The following is a 24,312-nucleotide window of genomic DNA, read 5'->3' as shown; positions in this document are numbered from 1 at the left end:
TACATATGGACTTTTGGAGACAGAAGCCTCAGCTTCATACATTCATTTTGCTCCTTAAAAATATGGAATTAGGAGTAGGAAGAAAAGGAAGGATTAGTGGCCATGAAAGGAGAGAGAAGGTTTAAGCAAGTGAGGTAAATTGTGGAAGCTGCTTAAGGCTCACCCAAATGAAATGCCAGTGTTTTTAGTATAACCATAGCCTTCGATTAGATGGCGCGATCATCTTTACTGATAGCATCAGTTTTAGTCTCAGGAATCCCTTGACTCTACAGTCAAAGCCATATTGCTTTCTGGTCAAGACTCTAATGTTTATGACCTTTGATGGACTTAGTTGACTCATAGAGTAGGAGAATTATTTTAAGGAGTTATTTAATCTGGGCAATTTGCTGCACCACTGTCATGACAACAACTCTTAAATATTCTCCCTGGCTTAAAGTAAACGGTAGGTAGTTCTTCAAAATCACAGGGTTCACCATTGTAAGAAATAACTTTCCCAGATGACTTCGTGCCACTTTCTCACTCTCTAGTGGTGCGGTAATGTCTAGGGAACAGATGGATGGACAAACTGGTAAATCCATATACTAAAATATGACTCATCAATTAAAAGGAATAAATATTTGATATATGTTACAAACTGAATGAATTCCATAGTATTTATGCTGAAAAAAAGATGGCAGACCAAAGAGACTATATACTGCGTAATTAGATTTGAATAAAATTCATTATTTACTTGCAATATTTAAATGAAATAAAATGTAAACTAATCTATAGTGACAAACTCTCATCAGTGGTTGCCTGGCAACAGGAATGAGGAGAGGCTGGGGGAGATTCTAAGGAAGCATGAGGAAACTGTTAGGTTGCCAATGTCTTCATTATCTTAATTGTGTTTATTTCAGGTGTAGACATATGTTGCAACTTATCAATTGTGCACTTTATGTAGAACTTACTATATGTCAATTATATTACAATAAAGCTATTTGTTAAAAAAGCTACTGCAAACGTAATGAAAGAAAATAATATGGTGAAGAACAGAGAATTTGGAAATAGAAAAAAAATGATACATCCATACATACAATTTTAACTACAACTGCTCTTAATAAAATAAAAAAAACCAAAAATCTAGCTTCTTGCCATAGTAAACCTAGTCAGAGCTCATGAAAATATATCAATTCAGAGAATTATAAAAAGCAATAAAAATTTAGTTAGATTTTTTTTTAGTATAGTTTACAAAGGATGTTACATTAGTTTCAGGCATATAGAGGGTCATTTGACTTCTCTATCCATTAAACTATACTCACCGAAAGTGTAGCTCCCATTTATTACCATAAAATGCTATTACAATATCAAAAAAGTAATAAATCTTATACTGAGTGATCAAAGATACAGACCTTCATTTAGCAGGAATTCAGATCATAAATGTGAGTGTGTGTGAGGATAAAATCAGAACTTCTGGAAGTTCACACTTCATAAGGGACTCATGATCATCTTCACATTCTGTGTGTGCGTTCATGCGTGTGTGGCATATACACACATACATCTATCATATTTCGATCTATATTTATTTCTACAAAGTTGGATTCTGCAGGAAACCTGCTATTAAATGTAGATTTGCATGTCTTTTCTAATGTATATTATTTTATTGGAGTTCGATTTGCCAACATACAGCATAACACCCAGTGCTCATCCCATCAGTTCCCCCTCAGTGCCCGTCACCCATCACCCCCTTCCCCTGCCCACCTCCCCTTCCGCTATGCTTTGTTCGTTTCCCAGAGTTAGGAGTCTCTCATGTTTTGCCACCCTCTCTGATATTTCCCACTCATTTTCTCTCCTTTCCCCTATAATCCCTTCACTATTCTTTATATTCCCTGTATGAGTGAAACCATAAAATGTGTGTCCTTCTCTGATTGACTTACTCCACTCAGCATAATACCTTCCAGATTTGCACGTCTCTTGCGGCAAGCACTATTCCTGGTAAAGGACTCAGCTGTGAGCTGCTAGCCATCACTTCTTGAATCCGGAGAATGAGTGCCTGAGCACTAATTGGGAACTTTGGTATTTGAAGCAACTGCTACACCTACCGCTTGTGTCACTGGGATGCGCTGATGCACATAATAAATTCATCCATCTCTAAACAGCTCGAAGATCCTGGATGTGCTCTTTTCCTGAGGAAACTTAAATCACTTATGGCGAGATACGCTACAGAGTCTTCCACTGCATCTAATCTCAGGAGGCAGCTGATATTTATTCTTTGCCCCTTTGAATACCTATCCTAGAGTCCCTTTTCTGCCTGTCCAGGTGGCTGTGGCAGCCAGGAATTACGTCTACCACAGATGCTCTACGCAGACCCCTAAGAGCACTCACTACAAGTAATGTAGTTTCCTGACAATTTTTAGCGGCCACATCTTTGGTTCCATTTCAGGCTTGTCACTGAGGTCATCCTCTCATACTCTGTCCTCAAATGATTGAGCCCAGCCAGAGTACTTGAGCCGAGAGGAGGCTCACTAAAAGGTCCTCATCGGCATATTTGAGACTTTTTGGAGTTCTACTGCTATTCGAAGCCCTTCCTACACAAACTGCCTTTTCCTCTCTTCTTGGCATGTGTCAGATCAGCATCATAGTACTAAGGCTTCCCCTGCTGCCTCTCTACTTAATCCTTTAGAGGCATATCCTCCACCATCACTCTCTAGCCCCGAAGCCTTTGGATATTGCATTCTTTCTTATTGTTTGCTCTTAGAAAATTCAAATTGGTACATAGCTTACCTGGCTGGAGTGATTCATATACTCATCTCTGAGGTATCTGAGCCTTTAGTTCTCAAAAATTCTGGTCTTGCACAAATCTACTGACTATTGGATTGGGACTGGGGAATACAAGAAACCCCCAGTGGATCACCTGGGTGCCAAATTTATTCTTCTTCGCTCCTATTTTATAACAAATGATTATCTCTTAGAGAAGATCAGAGAAAATTACTCCTGCCTAGATACTAAATTTTTTCCATGCCTTCTCATCTTTTGGCATCATGGAGAAGCTCAAAGTTACCAGGCAACACATAACACTTAAAAAAATGTAGTGGAAGTCTTGCTGTATCTGATGGCAGTAGCGTTCTCTCTCTGGAAGTAGGATTTTCAGATATATAAATCCTGATGTTATAGAAATAGAAAACACAAATTACCTAAATGGATCATTGCAAGTGTAGATAAATAAAGTTACTCCTATTTATATGTCTTGGTTCCTGGAACCATGTGTTTTTACCATTTCTTTTATTATTTCTTTATTATTATTTATTTATTTATTTATTTATTTATTTATTATTTATTTATTTATTTATTTATTTATTTATTTATTTATTATTTTTGTTCTTACCATTTAGATCTCTAAACAGTACCATACAAATGTCATTGATTTAATGATAAACTGCATCCTTGAGGGTCAAATCCAATCTGGAAGATACCATTTCTAGGCTGAACCCTCTGTTTTCCCTCCAAAAGTTTTTTCGTCACTATATTTGGAAGATTATGGGTGGTGTGGTAACAGGACAATTGAGTTCCATGATCCTATGTATATATTAAAATTCATTTGAGGAACGTGTGCTCCTTTATCTTATGTGATATTTTGCAAGGTCATGTGTCAGGGGATCATATGTTCTGTAGACCATTAGATAATAGTGGGCTCTGAGGCACAGTAGTCAAGGAAGGAAAATCCATACCCATAACATATACTGTCCAATAAAAATCCCTGCCCGTTTTAGAGAAGAATGACTTCAATGTATTTATGTATTTACCTTGTCAGCAAGGGGCTGCTTGCTCTCTTTGAGCATTGGTGTTGTCTTGAGCCTATCAAGACATATATCATATCATCATATCTTGACAGCTCAGTGTTGGGGTCTTCCACTTTGATATTCTGCAGCAACACTAATTTGGTTTTCATTGATGGGTGGGAGCTCATGCTATTGAGTTTATTTACAGATATCATTCTTGTTAACATGGGTGAAATCTGTAAATAAAATCTGAAATCTGTTCCATTTGTGCACCCGGGCACCCCTGTTGGTTGGCTTAATGCCTTTTCCTTTTATGACGTCTCTGATGAGTTTTAGTATGCAATACAAAGACCATGACAATTCACGTTCACTTCCAAATGTCTTTGCACATAGTTCTATGGAATTTCTTGCCCTTTACCTTCTCATCTTTATTCCTTCAGAAGTCCAATCATAGGACTCAACAGTTTAACACTGCCCATAAATCTATATATATTCTGTGTACCACTTTTCTTTACACACAAAGTGAGTGTGCATGGCCTAAACCTCTAATCATTGGGATGGTTTCCACTCATTTCTGTCTTTCAGGGCCACCTCTGAGTGGGACAATAACATAACAATAAACCAATTTCAACTTGCACCCAAATACCTAGACAACATTCTGAACCAAATCAGACCATTATTTGTTTCCATCAGCTGATATTAACTTTTTCTCCTGCCTACCAGGTAAGCTTAAGGGTGAGCTAGGGAAGAAATTTTTCTATTGTATTATTTCTTTTAGTGATGAGACATATGAGATATATTAATTTGATAATTTATCATTTATTTTGGGAAGAATTATATTACCTAAATATGCCCCAGACAACAAGACCTATTTGAAAATTTATTAATCTACGGGGTCCTGAATTCTTGTAGAATTTATCACTTCTCCTCAGGAGTGCTTATATCTTATTCAGGCCTTTAATGTTCTTCTCACTTTGTACTTATATAGTACAATTAACACAATTTAATCAATAGAAAGAAATAATGTGATATTATGCAGAGTGTAAGATACTATTGAGCTACATTACTCATTGAGCCACATTATAGCAGTGAGCAAGAGAGTTAATATAATTCTTAGACAAGAATGAAATATATTCTGTTGTTTATTCCACACCAATAAGAAAAGCAAACAAACAAAGCAAAGCAAAATGAAACGAAGTGAAACGAAACAAAACAAAGCAAAACAAAAACATTCTCTAGATTAATGGTCCTATGTCACATGCCTGGGTAGATGTTAATATGCTGTAGCAAAGATCTACTTGATTGGTGGTTAGGCCACTGCCTCTGTCTGGGGCCCATATGGCTATTGCCTAAAGATCATTTGTAAATTAAAGGGGAGGTATGATGAAGATCAACATCACTGCACACTTTAAATCTTTAAGAACGGCAGTGATTTCTACCATTTCCCTTGAGTTGCAACGTTGCTTTTGCCTTACTACCTGGGCATGGTTAAGAATCAGTTTCAACAGCTTCTCTCTGTCTTTCACAACTATGACAGCTTTTACCTCACTGGTCACTGATGATATTTGAAAACTACCTGATACCTTTATTGTAATTACCATTTGAGAGATCAGGGAAATCAGTATTGAGTTCTCTATGGACACACTCAAGGCTATGAGTTAAACCTGGATCAAAACTATTTTCACAAGACCTCCACTGACAAGGGGCCTATAAAAATGTTTTGCATGTCCAGGTACTAATGTTAAGTTGAACCTCTTTAAAGGGTTCTTGAAATGACCACATGCCTTATTGGGAAAAACATTAGTGATATTTTTATATAAACTTGCTCTGCTGTTTTAGGTTCTTTTTTCATGGGAAACTGCCCTTTTCTTTAGTAAATAAGTTCTGGATTTCAAAACTGGCACATGTCTGGAAACTGTGTGAGAAGTTATGATGCTTTATATGGTTGGCTGCCCTTCATATCCTGATCATCCATGCTTCATTTCTTTTGATTGCACAAATTGAAAAATACTCTTAAAGGTTGCCTTCTGTCTTGTCCCTAGGGACAGTATTCTATTAACAACCTCCATAGTTCTCTGTTTGGCTCCTAGTTTCCACTCCATTTTTTTCTTGCTCATTTCAATAATTGTGCCCATTATTTTTTCTAACAGATAAGCACTGCCACCTGGACTCTATTATTCTGAGATCCTATTATTCCCATTTCTTACAAGCAACTACTATCAGCCATAGACTATGGTGCTGGTGACCCTCTCACAGTGCTTTTCTTGCCATGTTGGCAAATGTGACTTTTGTGGGGAAATAATCAGCTGGTACATTTTCCAATATTACATAGTATATCCACTTTAGCCTGTTGTCTTTACTGAGGTGTTTATTTCTTTTTCCCCCTCTCCATGTAGAAATTCTGGCATTTCTACTGAACTTTGTGTGGGCCATCACTTTTCCCAGTCTTCCAAAAGCCATCCAACAGGATATAATCCTATATTTCAGGGTCTTTGTCAGGGTATGAAATCCTTAATCAAAAAGAGTGATCTCAGACTAGAAGACTCTTTTTATCCAATTTTATGTTTGATCACTTTCGTCAACTTTCTTTTGTGACCTGTCCCATGAAATGCTTCTGATTCTTGACAGTACACACAAGGTAGGCCTACATTTTCATTGGAGTATAATCCCATTCATCTCTTAGTATGAGTACTTATTAGTAGCATCTTTCTGAATAATATATATTGTGGCTTATCTTATTGGTTTAGTGGGCATGAGGGAGGTGAGTGTACATCTTGAGGAGGTGCAAGGCATCTTACAAGATAGAAGTCTCTGTATCATCTTCAAGCAAGTGTAAGCATTAACCTTTAACAAGAAGGGCAATATTTGTAGGCTTGGAGGGTTAAAAGAATCTGAGGATTTGAGATATCTGACCCAGGTTATCCATACTATGTTTCATCATAACTTTTCTTTTTTAGTCAGCTTCTTACCCTTGGCGTAGCATTCTGGATTGAGAATTTAATATTTCTGCATTTCTGTTATCCTTCTAATTAAGTCCCAGGCCCAAATGTTAATATTTTCTGCCCTCTGGATGTGGAAGATGATTATATTTTATATTTATATTCTATGTTGCCTTAAGTTAGTGATTAATAATTCTGAGCCTTTCATTGTCCTTTTTTTCCAGTGTATTAATGGCCTCAGCAGTAAGTATCCCTTCCTGTAGTCCTCATAATTACTCTTTCTCTTGAATTTCTGTAATAGCAGAGATCTCAGATATTTCACCAACTAGTGCTTCCTCTACCACACCATAGAATTCCATCCTGGTTTATTATCTTGGAAGTTCTAATGACTGCACCATTACTACATGTCAGGGACTCTAAGTACCCCATCTACTACCAGTTATGGGGTTCCTATTGCCAACCAGCTAGCAGATGCTTCTGCCCAAAAATTTAATTTTAGCTTCTGCTTTTTTTGGACCATGATTTGGACCAACTGACATGTATAAGGTTCCCTGGGAAATAAGCTCTGAGACAGTTATTCAAATAAAAGCAGTTTACTGAGATGATTTCACTGAAATAACACCTGAGATGATAGATAGATGATAGATAGATAGATAGATGAGAGAGAGAGAGAGAGAGAGAGAGAGAGAAAAGTTTGGGTAGAAATCTCTAGCATGGCCTTTCAGATCAGGCAGTCTGATTTAGCAAATATAAATACAGGATACTCAGTTAAATTTGAATTTCTGATAAACAATGAATACATTTCTAATCTAAGTATACACTCATGTACATTAGTGTAGATATGCTACAGATATCGCATGGACACATACAAAAATTTACTTATTGTTTATTTGAAATTATAATTTAACTAAGTGTCTTGTATTTTTTTATGACAACCCTACTTTATAGTTGTCATGAATTGAGATGACAGGCCAGACCTATTTTTCTTCCTGAACTAAAAGGTCTTTAGGTGCAGGTGCACTATTGAAGGACAAACTAATGTGAGGCAGCCTATTTTGGCCAAAGACAACTGTTGGAGGTGAGGTTAACTATGAGTTGTTAGCATCCATCATTCCTGAAAGAATAAGTCCTTCCATTTTGGACAGAAGGACCAGGCAGTTCTTCACAGTCTTTGTAACAATGTGCAAGGGAAGGGAAAGGGGTGGGAAAGGAGAAAAGGAAAGGGATAAGAAGAGGGAGATGGAGGAGAAGGGAGAAAAGAATGGGTAAGTGGCAGGAATATTTTTGCTATCTCATCTGGGCAAGATAAACATATTAACTCATCATCTTACCGTACACAGTAAGACTATAATAAAAACAAGCTAGCATAAGCTCAAGCTTCATTGAGAACTCTCAGTCACAGGGCACCTGGGTGGCTCAGTGGTTGGGCATCTGCCTTTGGTCAGGTTGTGATCCTGGGGTCCTGGGATCAAGTCCCACATCAGGCTTCCTACAGGGAGCCTGCTTCTCCCTTGGCCTATGTCTCTGCCTCTTTCTCTGCATCTCTCATGAATAAATAAATGAAATCTTTAGAAAAAAGTTACTGTAGTCTGCAATATTTCTATTATGCAAATGTTATAAGTGGAATGGCATAAGTTGCTGCCTAAATGAGGTAGAAATAGCAATATATTTAATAACAAAACATGCCTATGAGTTTACTAATCACAATGACTCCTTGAAATACATTAACAATGGAATTGATGTAGGATATTCTGTGAGACTACTAAAGCTAAAGTAGATAAAAAAAGTAAAAATTAAATAATATAACCAACATATTTATACACCTTGTATAGTATGGCAACTATAGTTAATAATATTGTACTATATATTTAAAACTTCTCAGGAGAGAATCGATCTTAAAAATTCTCATTATAAAAAATTTGTAACCATGTCAGGTGATAAATGTTATCTAGATTTATAGTGGTGACCATTTACAATATGTATACATATCAAGTCGTTATGCTGTACACTTGAATCTAATAAAATGTTATATGTCGATTATATCTCAATTTTAAAAAAAGGAAGAGTTTCAAATCAATAATCTTTGCTCCAACCTCAAGAAACTAGAAAAATAAAAGAAAAATAAACCCATAGCAAGCTGAAGGGATGAGGTTTTAACATGCCAAACAAAGAATAATTATGGAATATTAACTTCCTTTTGCATAGACAAAGGTTTATTAAATAATTATCATTTAATTATTAAATAATTATGAATAATCTGATCATAATCATCTCATTTGAATCGTTTATTTACAGATCAAAGTATTAGAAGAAAAGAAACATAAATATCTAATTGATTTCTAATCATAAGCAAATCTAATAATAGTTTATGATTAGAAATCAGTTCTATTAGAATTTGAAAATAAACAAAAGGAATTGAAGGTTGTTCCTCCTTAGTTCCATACTGTTTAGCTGTTATGGGAATTAATGAGAAATCATCCCAGATCAGTGGTTCTCAATTGGATTTGATTTTGTCCCCTGGAAGATATTTGGCATTGGCTGGAGCCTTTTTTGATTGCTACAACTGGAAAGAGAAGGGGTTGCAAGGGGCCAGACATACTGATAACCATCCTACAAACCACAAGATAACTCCTCACAATAAGAATTATATTCCTCTAAATATCAATAGTGCTGGGACTGGAAAACCTTATTCTTTTTTTTTTTTAATTCAATTAGCCAACATATAGTACATCATTAGTTTCAGAGGTAGAGTTCAATAATTTATCAGTTGCATATAACACACAGCATATCACAAGCCCTCCTTAACGCCAATCACCCAATTACCCTATGGCCCCAAACACTTCCTCTCCAGCAGCCCTCAGTTTGTTTCCTATAGTTAAGAGTCTCTCATGGTATTTCGCTCTCTCTGATGACTTCCATTCAATGGAAAAATCTTATTCAATTTATTCAAAATGATAAACAAAAATTCATCATTTGAGAATAACTACTCACTTAAAAATATTTATTGATGCTATATTACATATTAGGTACAATGCTGCATTTGAAGATGCAGTAGGATGAAGAAAATGGTGTATATACTATCAACGTTATGTTCTTTAAGCCTTATAGTGCTTCTCTGATTAATTATCAGGGATTGGTAGACCAACTAATATATACAAAAATGCTATTCTGGACTAATAATGTTGTTAGACAATTTGGAAAGGAAATTACAATGAGAAACGTATTTTAAACACCATTCTAACTAGAGATCTATATTTCATCTCTAAGTCATCAAATTTTAGGAAAAAATGAGCAAAATGTAAAATACATTTTCAGTTAAGGAAGAAGAATGTCATTCTGATTTGAGCATTTGTAATTATTACCAAAATATATCAGAAGTAATGAGTTTTAAAATGTATAAGACATTAATTCTGTTAGGCCTCAGACATAGTAAGTGTACAGTAAATATTGGTAAGTAAATAAAAGAATATGTAAGATAATATTTGCAAATATATATATATATAATACATGGTTTTGTGTTTTATATATATAAACATAACCAAAGTTCTATAAGATATTTGTGTATTTTCTTATTTAAATTATAATTGGAAGAATTAATCCCTGTTTCCCTTCTCGTGTCATAATTGGAAAATGTATTTTAGAATTAAGTTTGTAAAATTAATACAATTCATAGGAGACGGAGAATCATTTTTCTAATCTATCTACTGCTTGTGAATGAAAAAGAAAGTCGATAGTCTATTCAGTGCTTCCACCTTTGCCTTCGAGGAAAGAGGTGCTATGAAATGAAGAGTATATAGTTTCAACAGAGGTCGGCCTATCACTGTTTAGGATTTGATAAGGACTATAAAGATTGTGGGTACCGCTGTATTTTGTGATGTCTTTTCCAAAACCAATTTCTTAATGATAGTGTTGAAATATAATGAAAGAAATCAAAGCCCTTTTGATCCCCTCACTCAGACTATTACTGTGCTAGTGTAAATAGTCATATTCTGTCAATGTAAGTAATACTTGGAGAGTTCTAATATACTACGGCCTATATGTCAACTCCAGCATCCCCTACTGCTCACATCTATTGATAACGTCTGGACAGTTCACAAGTGGTAACTCTTGTCAAAGCACTCATATCAGTAAACTTCCTTATTACTATTTTGATATTTGTACTATTAGTTCCACCAATTATCAGTGACATCTAAGAGGAGAAGTGAGGAGTATAATCTAACTCTGGGTAGTTCCTCAGTTTAGTTATTCCACTTATAACTAGTTTTGGATTTTTTTCTCTGATTTAAGAAGTAAGTAAAATTTAGTGAAACAGCAGAGGTTAATATGATTTTATCTAATAATATTAGGTGTTTCAATTGTATCAGGAGTGTTATGGAAGTTTTATTTTGTTTTCTTTTCCAAAAGGAAGACACTTTATAATATCACTAGAAAAATGTTCTAATATGATATATTTTACCAGTTAATAAAGCAAATCTATGACCATGTTTTGGATATTTGATGTATTACACTTGATGACAAAAAAAAAATAAGAATCTTTTGGGAGAGTTACTAATTAAATAAATCTATGATGTGCCATTCAGATCTCCTTTGGGGATCTAAAAATTATTTATTCAGTCTGTATTTTAGAATGTATTTTACAAGGTTTTCAAGTATCAAAAGGAAGATAGTGAAATTTACATGAAAAGAGGTCTTAGAGAGGACCCCATGGATATTGACAAAAAGAATAAAAAATTGTAACTGCTCTGCTAAAAGCAAATAGAAACAGACCTAGTTCTGACTAGAATAGATCTAGTTAGATCTGACAAAAGATAAAATATCAATTCAAAGGACTATAAAAAACAGTAAAACCTAGAAACGGCAATCAGAGACACAGATCTTCATTCAGAATGAATTCAGATTTGGCCAGGGAAGGTGAATCAATACCAGCATGCTCACTCTTGCAGCATTTTTCACATGTCAGTCACTATATCTAAGTGAGTCAAGAAAAAAACAGGTTAAATGATTCATCTATATAGAAAAATAGTTTATCTACTTTCTACCTAAATAAATGTCTGACTAAATCAGAAGAATGGATCCATTCAAAATGTAAATTATTTCAAATTATTTCTTTATAAAGTTATATCTCCATGTGGTCTCTGTGAAAAGGATTGTGACCATTATAAATTGTTACATAACTGTTGCAATATATTTGGATGGTGAAACTATTAGATATCCTTAATACATGTCAAGACTTGGAGACATTTTTAAAATGTCTTAAAAAAAGGTGGAGGATGGAGGGTAGAAAGCAATATCATAGAAAACAAAAACATAAATTGCACTTTGTGGTATATTTCAAATAGCTGAAAATGAAACACTGAAAAGATCAATGAACCACACTGCACAAGAGTGTACAGACAGCCACAGCATAACAGGAAAAATTCCTTTAAGGAAGTAAAATTTATGTAATACATCCACGATGCCATTGCCAAGATGTTATAAAAATTCAAATAATAAATACAATTACTCTAAGGACTTGAAACATTGGCTCCTGCCTATAAAAGTGATATTACCAAAGAGGCGTTATGTATCCAAATTGGCACATCAGAAAAAAAGTTTTAGCATGGTTTTGTTAAAAAAAAAAAAAAAAAAGACATCGTATTCCAATCAATCTGATCCTTTTCCCAATAGGCTGATTAAGACCAATTTTAAATGAGTGTTTTCTCTTTACCTTTCTCTTTACCTGTGTCAAACAACCACAAGTTTGGACAGCATGTAACAGGGTTTCTCAACCTCAGCACTGCAGATAATTTGAGCTGTATAATTTTCTCTTAGGGGGTGAAGAAGGGCTGTTCTGTGCATTGCAAAATTTGTAGGAGCATCACTGGCTTCTATCTGCTAGATGCTGGTGTGCTTCCCTACCATTAATGATCCCTAAAGAAGTTCTGTGCTTTGTCAAATGTCACAAGTTAGGAATGTTGATATAAACACATTAACGTATTGAACAAGTGTATTCTCTGTTAAGTGTTAAGAATGTTGGAATAAACATGTCTAACCAAATCTTGATAAATGTATTTATAGGTAGATTGGAAAATACTGGACAAAAATATCAAGATTGGCTTACTAAATTGATCATTTATTTGCTTTGACGTGTTTATATAGAAATAAGCAGAATACTGAGGTAAAGTGAAATATGTAAATTAGTGAAAGTATAAAATCAAAATTATATTTAACTTTGTAGCATTATTGCATTTGTTAGTATTCAAATGGTTGCAAATGAGTGAAAATACCTAAATATGAAATAATGTTTAATTTTGGAACTATCTAGCAGTCATCATTTTGTGTCATAAAAACATTCATTTCTTCCAAAGGAAAATGTGAGGAGGAGCATTTCCCTAAGAAAAACATAGTCAAACTGTAGGATTCCAACTGTAGACATTCTGGAAAAGACAAAACTATGCAAAACAACCAAAAGATTACTAGTTGCCAGTGCTAAGCAAGGGGGAAAGATAGAGGGGGGAAAAATCACTGAAGGATTTCAAATTTCAACTCTGATATGTAAAGAGCTTGAAAGTCACCACTTCCCTCTTTACAAGAAGGGAAATTAAACCAACTGAAAATAAACACCTTTTGTGAATGTAGTCACAGCCAAAATCTGCCTATCAGAAGCAGAGGCTGATGGAGCCATATCTAGTAGAGGCATATTAATGGTATTTTTGACAAATTATGGGAAGTTGAGTATAGAATAGCATAAAAATGAGACAATTCTGTGGGCAAGTCCTGTGGGAAAGGTGTCCACATGGCCATGAGTTTTGCCTCCAGGAACCTCACGTGGCTCTCATTGTGGTGAAGATTTGGGAAAGATACCTTCATGGCCCTGGCAGATGGGGAAGAAACATTTCTTTGTGAGGTGTACTACAGCCTTCCCCATAACAAAGACTTACCAGAATAAAAAGACTGTTCATCCTCATCCAGGCTGGAAGAAGGGATTTCCTTCTACTCCAATACCTTCTACTGTTCCAGTTAATTCTAAGGAAAAGAAAGAAACATGGTCAGAGATTTAAGGAAATTGATGGGGAACACTAAAGGCTGGAGAGAGAGTAAGGAGCTGGGAGGGAAAAGCTGTATCACTGGAGAGAAACTTGTCCATCTAGCACAGGCCCACTGGAAGACATATGCAGTTGGGGGATTATTGAATGCCCCCTTTCCATACCTTAGCACAAACAGGGCTTAGCAGTGGATTGGTAAACACAGCCAGACATTAAAATGGTGAAAATGGACTTTATTTAGCAACTACTGAGAGTAGGGAAAAAACTTGAGCACCATTCCAATCTGTGCAGAGGTGGCTTGGTGTTTTTAGGGTAGAATGTGGGAAGGGAAAAAGCAGAGACTCAGAAGAGTCAGAAAAGTGAAATTTATTATGGTTTGGCAATTGTAACTCTGATTAGACCAGCTGTGTTTGCTAGCTGGCACTTACCTAAGTTAGCACCCTATCCTCCGACAGTAGGAAGAGGCCGGTCCTTTTTGGTGACACATTTCAAAAGAATGGTTCTCAGTTCTTTAAGAAAGATACTTCTGAATTGTAAAAGATACATATTCACAACACTAAGCCATTTTTAGTAAATGCAATAAAAAAAAAAAAAAAAAAAAAAAAAAAAAAAAAAAAAAAAAAAAAACCACGAGGCCAGAGACCTAAAGATGTTGGCTAGAACAGACAGTAAATTTTTGTGTCAGCTTTGACCTTTTTTCAGGCAGCATTTTAGATGGGAGAGCTGAAGCCATCTTAGGGACACAGCGTTATGCCGCTGAGAAGCCAGGTTAGACTTTGGTCATCTGTTAGTTCAGAGGTTTGGATAAAATTCTTATGTGCCAAGAGTTTTCAAGATTACAGCTTTTCAAGATTACAGCTGAAAGGGCTACATTATGCTCTTCAAGGAGTAAAGTAGTACAAAGTCAAGAGGGGAGACGAAAACAAAGGCAATGAAAGACTTTGAAGCTGATGGCTATAGAAAACTTTAAAACAGTTCAACCTCTAGCCAGGTTAACATAAAACCTCACACTAATGGCCTCTATACCTCATTTCCTATTACCCAATAAAACATGCCTGGCTTTTTACCCAAAATTCAATGCATGTTAAATGACCGGAAAAAAAAAAAAAAAAACATGCTGTTGAGAAACAGTGAGCTTCACAATCAGACTTAGATGGTGCAAAGACGAGTTGTCAGTCTGAGAATTTAAAATAACTATGATTAATATATTAAATACTCCAAAGGAAAAAGTGGGGAACATGCAAGAACAGATTAGTGATATTAGCAGAGAGATAGCAACTTCAGGGAAGAATCAAGAGAGGATGCTAGAATTCATAATTTTAAAAACTCACCTCAATAGGAATTAAGAATGGCTTGATGGGCTTATTATTAGATGTGACACAGCTGAGGATAGAATCGAGGAGGTTGAAGATATGTCAATAGAAACTACCCAGTCTGAAATTTAAAGAGGAAAAAAAAGCATGGAAAGCAGAAAAAAAGAATAAAACATCCATGAAGAGTCAGACAAGTGCATAGAAGTTAAACACATGTGCAATAGGAATAAAAGAAGGAGAAAAGGGAGATAAGGTGCAACATAAATACTTTTAGTAGTAATGGTCAGAAACATTGAAAACATTATGGAAAAAAAAAAAGAAAACATTATGGTAAATGAAAGAAGCCCATCACAAAAGAACACATACTAGATAACTCCAATCATATTAATGTCAGAATAGTGAAATCCAAAACAGGGACAGAAAGAAAATTAGTGGTTGCATGGGGTAAGGTGGAGAGGCTAGAGGCTAGCCTGCAATGTCTAAAGAGCACAGGGTCTCTATGAAATTATAGAAATGCTCTAAAATTAACTTTGTGATGGCATAGAACATAACTGTAAATAGACTAAAAACCATTGAATTGCACACTTTAAATGCAAGAATTTTATACTCTATAAATTTGTATGTCTATAAAGATATTTAAAAGTAAAATTTTAAAATTAATGATCCCAAATCTTCCAAATTAGTGACAAAACACCAAACCAAAGATTTAGAAAATTCAGGAAGGCTAGACAAAATAAACACACCACATTAAAATAAAACAGAGGAAAAGAACTCCCAGATAAATCGTAATCACGCTGCAGAAAATCAAAGGCAATGAGGAAATTTTGAAATAAAAATCTAATATTACCAAAAGTAGTTTTTCCTTATTCAATAATTATGTATACCTTTGTCTTTGTTTCATTTTACTTAAAAAAAAATCTTTATGGCCTATTGTGTCAATTATCTGCAGATTTAGGAAAGCCACTGCTAATACTGCAGGGTATTATTTTAATAAATGTCATGATCTGGAAAAACAAAGACTAAATGAAAAAAAATATGAAAAGCACAGTGTCAAAAAAAATCATTTGGAGAGTAAGAAAACATTTGTCTTTGATCTCTAACATGACACAGAGGGGCCAAATGATTTGGATTTGTTTAAATTATTTTTGTGTGATCTAATTTTTAAAAGAATTATGAGACCCTCATATTTTCATGAAGTGAAATTTGATGTGGATCATAGATACTTGTATGTAAATAAGAGCCTACAGAAAAGCATACAACAGATGTGTTTGCATTTGGACATTTAATAAAGTGAGTCCTCATCTACTTATATATAGAGAAAGATGGGACATTTAAATTTATGAAAGTTATTTATGTGTCTACATGAAAGATAAATCAGAGATAAAGGGTTCACATCCGTTTTGCAAGAACGAACATATAGTTAATGAGCAATCGGATATGAAAAGGTTGTGAAGACCAGGACCAGAGCTATGAACCCGTAAGTGTTGAATCTCTTATATATCTTATTTTTATTGAAAAAGAGAAATCTGGAGAGCTGTGACTTGCGCTAGGGATCTAATTCATAGAAGTATCTTTCCTTTTCCTCTTTTTATTGTTGTTGTTCTATGTATGGTTGCCTTTAACATGCTAGTCCTAGTTTCATCAGTAAAATGCTAGTTTAATTATGCTTGTAATTTTGCCCACACCCTAAATAGTACTTTAATAGGACAAGACCATGGTCCCCAATTCAGTCTTAACATTTTATTAACTCTTCAATTTGCAGATTATCTTATTTTATTAAATTCAAATATAAAATGCACTAAATGCACCACCATATGAATCTGTGAAACAGAATATTCAGCAAAAATGTAAAACCAGTTTAAAACTTTCTAAAGTGAACTTTGCTTGAGGTTAAGGAAGGATACACAAAACCTCCTATGTTTTTGATATGAGTGAAAATAAAATACTTCAAGAAATGATCAGTAGAAATAGTAGATATAAATCTTAAATATTATGAGATAAATAATTCACTTTAAAATTCTCAAGTGACTCTCATATAATTTTAGAAACAGAAAACTAAGAAGTTCTCTCTATGTTGTCTTTTTTTTTTTTAGAAGAGAAGCTCAAGTCTTTGTCCTTACCACACTAAAACACAATCATAAGTAAGTAAATAAATACTTTCAAAATTGAAGAAAGCTGTAACTATTATATTTTCTTCAGACCTTACTCAACAAACATTCATATGATTAATTAACATTTAGTTTTCATTAATAAGAATGATCCTAAATTACACTTAATAGGGAAGACACATAATTTAACATTAGTAATTTAAAGTGTTCATTTTCCAGATTGAACTGATTATACACATAATAACTCATTCTTCACAGAGTTTTGGTCTTAGTGCTCCATGCCTTTTATATTATAGTCTTTTGATTATGAAAGCACACATTTGACTTAAAATTCTGGCATACAAAGGAATTTTTATGCATATCATAAAGATAAATACCACAGGTAGGTTATGATGCTGGTAAAGATATTAAATAAGGTTATAAAAGTAACTGTTGCATTGTGTATGAGAGATAAAAATACTCTTTAGGAAGGAAGGATAAAGTCTGTGCTGTTTAAAGGAAAACATATGCACAAAGTGGGATTAATGGGGTTAGCAAGAAAATTGTTAGAGAAAATTGCTGAAAAAGCAGAAAGCTGTAACTAGATTTTTTTTTAACTTCAGAGAAATAAGTATTTCTTTAAATATCATTCTTTTGGGGCAGCCCAAGTGGCTCAGTGGTTTAGTGTCGTCTTCAGCCCGGGGTGTGATCCTGGAGACCTGGAATCGAATCCCATTTCGGGCTCCCTGCGTGAAGCCTGCTTGTGTCTCTGCCTCTCTCTCTCCCTGTGTCTCTCATGAATAAATAAAATATTTTTTTTAAAAAAAAAAAGCTCATTTAAGTCTCACAAAAATGCTCTAAGTTTGGGCCCATAGATATCTCAAGGTTGCGGAACAGCTAAGCATCTTATCCAAGATTGCCCAGCTAGTAGTAGTGGATTTTGGGTTTCAATCCAGGCAATGGATCAAGAGTTTGCTTCTTCCTTAATAAGCAACATTGCCTCTCAAAACAAATTATGCTGTCCTGCACGTTAAAAGAAATTAAAGTCCAAACTTAAATTATCTGTCCCTTTTGAGATAAGGCTCAAATTCTAAAATTCTTAAGTTACATCAAAATCTAAGAAATTATCTCCTCAGTCTCATTTTCTGGTCAACATGGAGGTGACAGATGAGGACATTGTGAATTCTTAATCAGAGAGCAGATGAATTGATCAAGCGTCAAGTGTCTCATTTTATAGAGATTGGAAATAAAAGGAAAGATAACATTCTCCTCTCCTAATATCCTTAATATTTAGAAAAGAGGCCTACCACTCAATCATCAGGCCCCATCATAGTTATCCCAGGTAAAATAATGTTCCCAAAACTGCTAAAATATTGCTACAAAAAAAATAAAAATAAAAATAAAATAAAATAAAATAAATAAATAAAATATTGCTACAGACCACAGCACAAATTTAGCAGTAAAGAGAGGATAAATTTTGTCAGGACCATGAGCATAATAATCAGTGGATAGAAGTATCAGGAATATGAAACTTCTGAATTTAAACTTAATTCTGATAAATCTCTCGACATCATGCTAACTTTGTGCTAGGCATGTGCAATATCTGTGGGGTGATTCCACTCATGCAGATGAATCATAGCTGCCCCCTTTTTTTTTTTTTTGGCAAAGTTTAGAAATTTATGATGTTGACAAAGTCTCAGTTAACAAAAATAATTCAAGATGCTTTTATTTTATATTCAGTACATTCAGAACATCTTTATCTCCATTTTTCTCATGTCCCATGTTTCTGGAACATAATATGTATTACACTGAGAATGATGCCAATCTAGCATCTTAGCCTCCACACTCTTGAGAGTAAGCTTTTATTTATTTATTTTTCTTACTCCTGAGACACAGTGGATCTTTCCTCTGCCCCTTGCTATGCAGTTATTAGACCTATAAAACCCTTCTCCAAGAGAGATCTTCACCCTACTCCTCAGTGTTGATCAACTGGAGGATTTCTCCCAAAATACTTCCTATTAAGTTTACTTTCATAGTTTCTATAAAATACAAACCACCACCCATTTCACTGCCATTTACAGGTCAAAACTTTTGTGATTCCTCCAGTTTTTAATGTTTTAGCGTTGCTTTCACGTGTCATTTTCTAAACTAATGGGCAAGCCTTGTGGTATAGACATTATTTCTATCACTACCCTCAGTATCTTTTTGAAAAACTCAGCTAAATTAAACTTAGGCTGTTGTGTAATCCATTTATTTCCTTCTGTCAATTATAGGACTAATATAGTTTGCTGTAATTGAATACAACCTTCATTTTGCTTTTCATTGTTTCTGGGAGGGAGGTAATAGATTTGCATGTCTAAAATACTCTGGATGAATTTTAGCTTGTTGGATCTCTCTAACAAAATATTCACTTTAACCATCCTGAGTTGAATAACACTACAGAGGAGATATGCTCCTAATATACACCCCATTGAACCCAAGAGAGGACACCACCTGCGTATTTTGCTGATTTCATTTCATCGTGTCTCACCTACCTTAACATGGCTTCCTAATTCCACAGAACTCTGTGTGCATTTCTTTCTAGTCAAAAGCAATAATTCATTTCCACATATAATAGCTGTGTAGTCTTGAAAAGCATAGAGAAATGCAATATCTTTCCAATGTATCCACATATTATGTATTTATTTAATAAGAGCATCAAAAATTTAAAGGGCGATTCCCCAATTACCGTTACCCTACTTTTAGTTACAAGATACTGTTTCTCAATATTTTTCTGGTTCCTTAATATCAACTGTTACCTCTTAGCTCTTGATTTTGGCTTTAGGCAACACAGTATTTCATGCTGCACTTTGAAATAAGTACCTTAGCCTTAAAATACTGTTTAGCCTATCAAAGTCTAAAAAGTGACCAAGACTTTATATTCTACACAGTTAAAATTTTATATCTGCAATGTGATAGACAAAACATTTACATTTATTCATTCATTTTTTTCAGCTTTCATTTTTCTTACCATTTTGATCGAGCATCCTACTACGTGCCAAGTTGTGTTGTACTTGCTAGAGAATAATACTCTACCTGCCAAATAATGACTTCACACTCATGCATCTTTGTAGTGCACAAAGTTATGAAAAATTAATCAGTACAATGTCTGAACTAAGTAGAAATAATCAGGATAATGGTGATGATAGCAGTGATTGGGAAGCTCTTTTGCTGACATGGACAGGAAAAGGTTTCAATAAACAAGTGGAAAGCAGAGTGACGAGAAAGAGCTACCCATGCAAAGATGGACACAAAGGGCAGAAAAGAACAGTGAAGGCAATTAACACCAAGAAAATAGGCAATTTTTGTATGTTTCAGAAACTTAAATAGCAAGTCATATAACTGTTGGAAGAGGGTGAATTTAAAGAGGGAGAAAAATATGAGGTCTGAAATTCACATGATTGTTGGAGAATAGGGGATGATTCTGCAAGAGAGAAGGGAAGAAACAGATAATGTTTTAAGAAGGTTTCTCATTTGTTAAATAGCTAAGGATGGCTAATCTAAGTATTCAAGTACATTTAAGTATTTTGAATGATTTATCCAGAGCTAAATTCAGCAAATAAATTGTGCAATGCCAATTTCAGAACTAGTTCTATTACTTTAGTCAAGGTTTGAATGATCAAAGCTTTCAAATCCAGTATCAGTGGACTTTAATGTCTCATTTCACTTGTTGTATTTATTGCAAGTTAGAGATAGCAACACATTACAGTAAAATAGGCTTCTTCTTAATTATACTGACTATTCCCCCAGCTTTGAATAATCTCAAATGACAAACCTTTAGATAGCATTTACAAGGAAACAGACATAGCACTTCAATGTTTACTGTAACCTGCAAAATTTAACATGCTTCTGTAGGTAAAAATCCTTTAAAACACCTATTTATGTATACTTTTTAGTATAAAAACAATGATTCTTTTTTTCCTTAGGAAAGCATGGCTCTAGTAAAAGTGCCATATAGGTAAAAAGTATATGTATCCCTTTCACTTGTTTGGAACAAAGTTCAGATTTGTACCACCAAGGAAGGAATAAGAGTGAACTAAAGCAGGAAATATTGATGTGTTAAGTAATTACTTAAAATTTCCTTTCAGATTTTTTTGTTTTGCATAAATTGAAATATTTTGTTCTCAACTGAAATGTAGCAGAGAGAATTTGTAGTGGACAAAATCTCAAAAATCAATTGAGAGATAATACTTCTCTCTTACAGTCAGAGAAGTTTAGAAAAATAACAGGGAATAGAAGCGTATATCTGCTAAATGCTGGTATATTAAAAATCTCAATATGTTTAAGACACTCATGACAAAAAATTATCAATGTCAGTGTGTGTATGTGCATGTTTACAAGAAAATATTTCAAGAAAACTATTAGAAGACCTTGTTTTAGAGGGAAATATCTAGTTATGACATGGATTCAAAACTTGTATATTAGAAGGATGAGAAATATAAAGAGAGATGAGAGAAAACAGGAATCTTAACGATAATTACATCACAATATGGCAATCATTAGTGAAAGATGCTTTTATTAAGATATTAATGACATTTCCCTTTGTCCTGAAAGATGGTGGTGTTGTCTTTGTTGCTTAAAAGATTTGCAATGGTTTATAGAATATGTTGCTCCATAGCATTAGTCAGTTGACAACACTTATGTAAAAGTTTATGTAAATTGTATGTAAAAATAAGTTCTATATGACGTTTTAGCTAAAAATGAATATATCTAGTCAAAAAATGTTCTGGTTCTATAGTTTTTATATACCAGTATAAACTCAGTTATAATTTTGCATCACTATTTTTCCTCCGTATTTGACATTCTAGAGTCTTTTTACTACTAATTTACTCACTGTGGATTTTTAAACACCTCATAGTCTTTTTACACTCTCTCCCTGAATGTCAATTTGTTTTAAATAATATAAAGATTTTTAAATGTGATGATCAGTTTAAGAAGAAAGGGGCTTATAATCAAGAAACTGAATGACAGTGATTATTGCTATTATTGCTGATTTTATATTGCTATGCTCTCATTGCTTAAAGGATAACGTTTTGGCTCACATGAGATCATGCTCAAAGTTCTCACCAGTATTTTATAGATCTCTCTACCCTTTATAACATATGTCAAAAGTAAGGCCAATATGTCCAGACTTACTCCATTTCACATACTTTTTACTTCTATCAGCTTGACCCAAAACTGAGCCACAGCCATACTACATTTTTACCAATCTGCAGTGGATTTGGGTAATTTAAACCAGGGTTTGTTTTTTTTTTTGTTGTTGTTGTTGTTGTTGTTGTTGTTGTTTTAACCAGTGTTTTTTAAGTAGGAGTTGACAAAACTGAGATTGGAATGTGAGGATCTTATTCCAAGGAATGAAAATTACAGAATATCTCCAAAATTCTCTTAGGACTAGGATAATATCATGGTTTCAGACAGTATAATATTTTAATTACTTATGTTTAAAAAAGCTGTTCAACTAAATTTATAACTGAAAAATATGAATAGTATATGGTTTTCTGTTTCAGACATTCTTTTCTTTCACTATGACATTATAAACTACGATAATGGTCTTTATGTTTTTAATAATATTTATTTTCTTTATTTGAAAATTATTCTGTATAAATTACATTATGAAATCCTTTTATAATAATTACATTTAGGTGAATGTAATAGTAAATTTAAAAATTTACAGTGACATTATAATATACTAAATTTAAAATTATTTTGCTTTTCTTAAAATTTCACATTTCGTATAATACCTATTAAAATTCTTCAAAATACAATTACTTTATGACTTTTTGGATAATATTCCAACACTGATATCCTAATGCAGATAATACAGCAATTGACTATATGCAATAAAATTAGTGGTGTGGATTAAATAGTTTCACAACTGATCTCAAAATCCAGGCTTATATGATTTGACTTACATGTCTGTTCAGAAAAATAATCTATATATTTTATTTTACAATGTATGTTACAAGAAAGAAGAATTCATAATTTATATCAGAGGCAAGTAAATGCCTTTAAACTCATAAAACAGCACTTTTAGGTATATGGTTTATTGTGTGTTGACTCTAAGACCACTTGGAACTTCAAAGCTGAAATGTCTTATGCCCAAGTTCTAACTTTATGAAGACTAAAATGTAAGAAATGGTCCTTCACTTCAGGTTTTAAAAATGACAGTCCAAAGATAAAAGCGAGTGATCGCAGTGTGTGCTTATAGAGAATTTATGGTGTGCACTACAAATGGCCAGGATAGAAACTTCTCAATTTAGACCACTGTGTAGCTCCAGCTCAGATGATTTGGTTTTAGGACTTCTGTCTTTTATGAAATACGGAAAGAAAAATGTAAAAACACCTTTCTTTTCCTTCATACACCTTTTTTATTTGTTAAAAATTATTAAAAATAATAGGACCTTTATTAAATTGATTTAATTCTACTTTAGTTCATACTATCTCTTTCATTCCTTGTTAATGGAAAATATAAGCATTTCCATGTAAATCATTTTACTGGAAAACATATTCAACATAAGCTATTATCTGCATTTCACTACACACTAAAACAAACACAAAGACTTTAAACCTAATTCTATAGCATTATAACGTTAGCTTATTGAGCATCACAGCTTCTCAGAATTCTCTAATTTTAAAGTTCAAGTGCAAACACAAACGCCCAAGGAGTAAATCAGAACAAGAAAGTTTTGGAAAGCTAAAGATGAAAATAATAGCTAACATTTAGTAAGTGCCCTTATATGTCAGCTACTCATCTAGATGAACATTTACTTACATGTATACCTACTTAATAGTCAATTAAACTCTCAGAAGTAGCATTCTCTTTTGAACTCACTTCTTCCACAATTGCCTTTTCTTTATGGGTGAAATAATGCAAATATTGGTAATCTATCAGGTTACTAAGGCTGCTGATTCTAGCTATATATAACCGGGAACTTGGCATAAACATTAGACGGATTTGGAGTCCTACTAGAACAAACATGAAATTTCCCATTGTAGCATCTCAAACACCTGAAGAAATGTTTTGATCAAGTAGCAGAGCTAGCCAACTTTTTAATAAAGAGCCAGAGAATAAATTTTTTAAACTTTGCAGCCCATAAATGATCCATGTAACATATCTGGAAGTCAGGTAGAAGTGTCTCCCACTGGTCAGTTGA

The sequence above is a fragment of the Canis aureus genome, chromosome 13 (assembly GCF_053574225.1).
Source record: "Canis aureus isolate CA01 chromosome 13, VMU_Caureus_v.1.0, whole genome shotgun sequence".
NCBI lineage: Eukaryota > Metazoa > Chordata > Mammalia > Carnivora > Canidae > Canis > Canis aureus.
Note: the sequence above shows the minus strand (reverse complement) of the source record.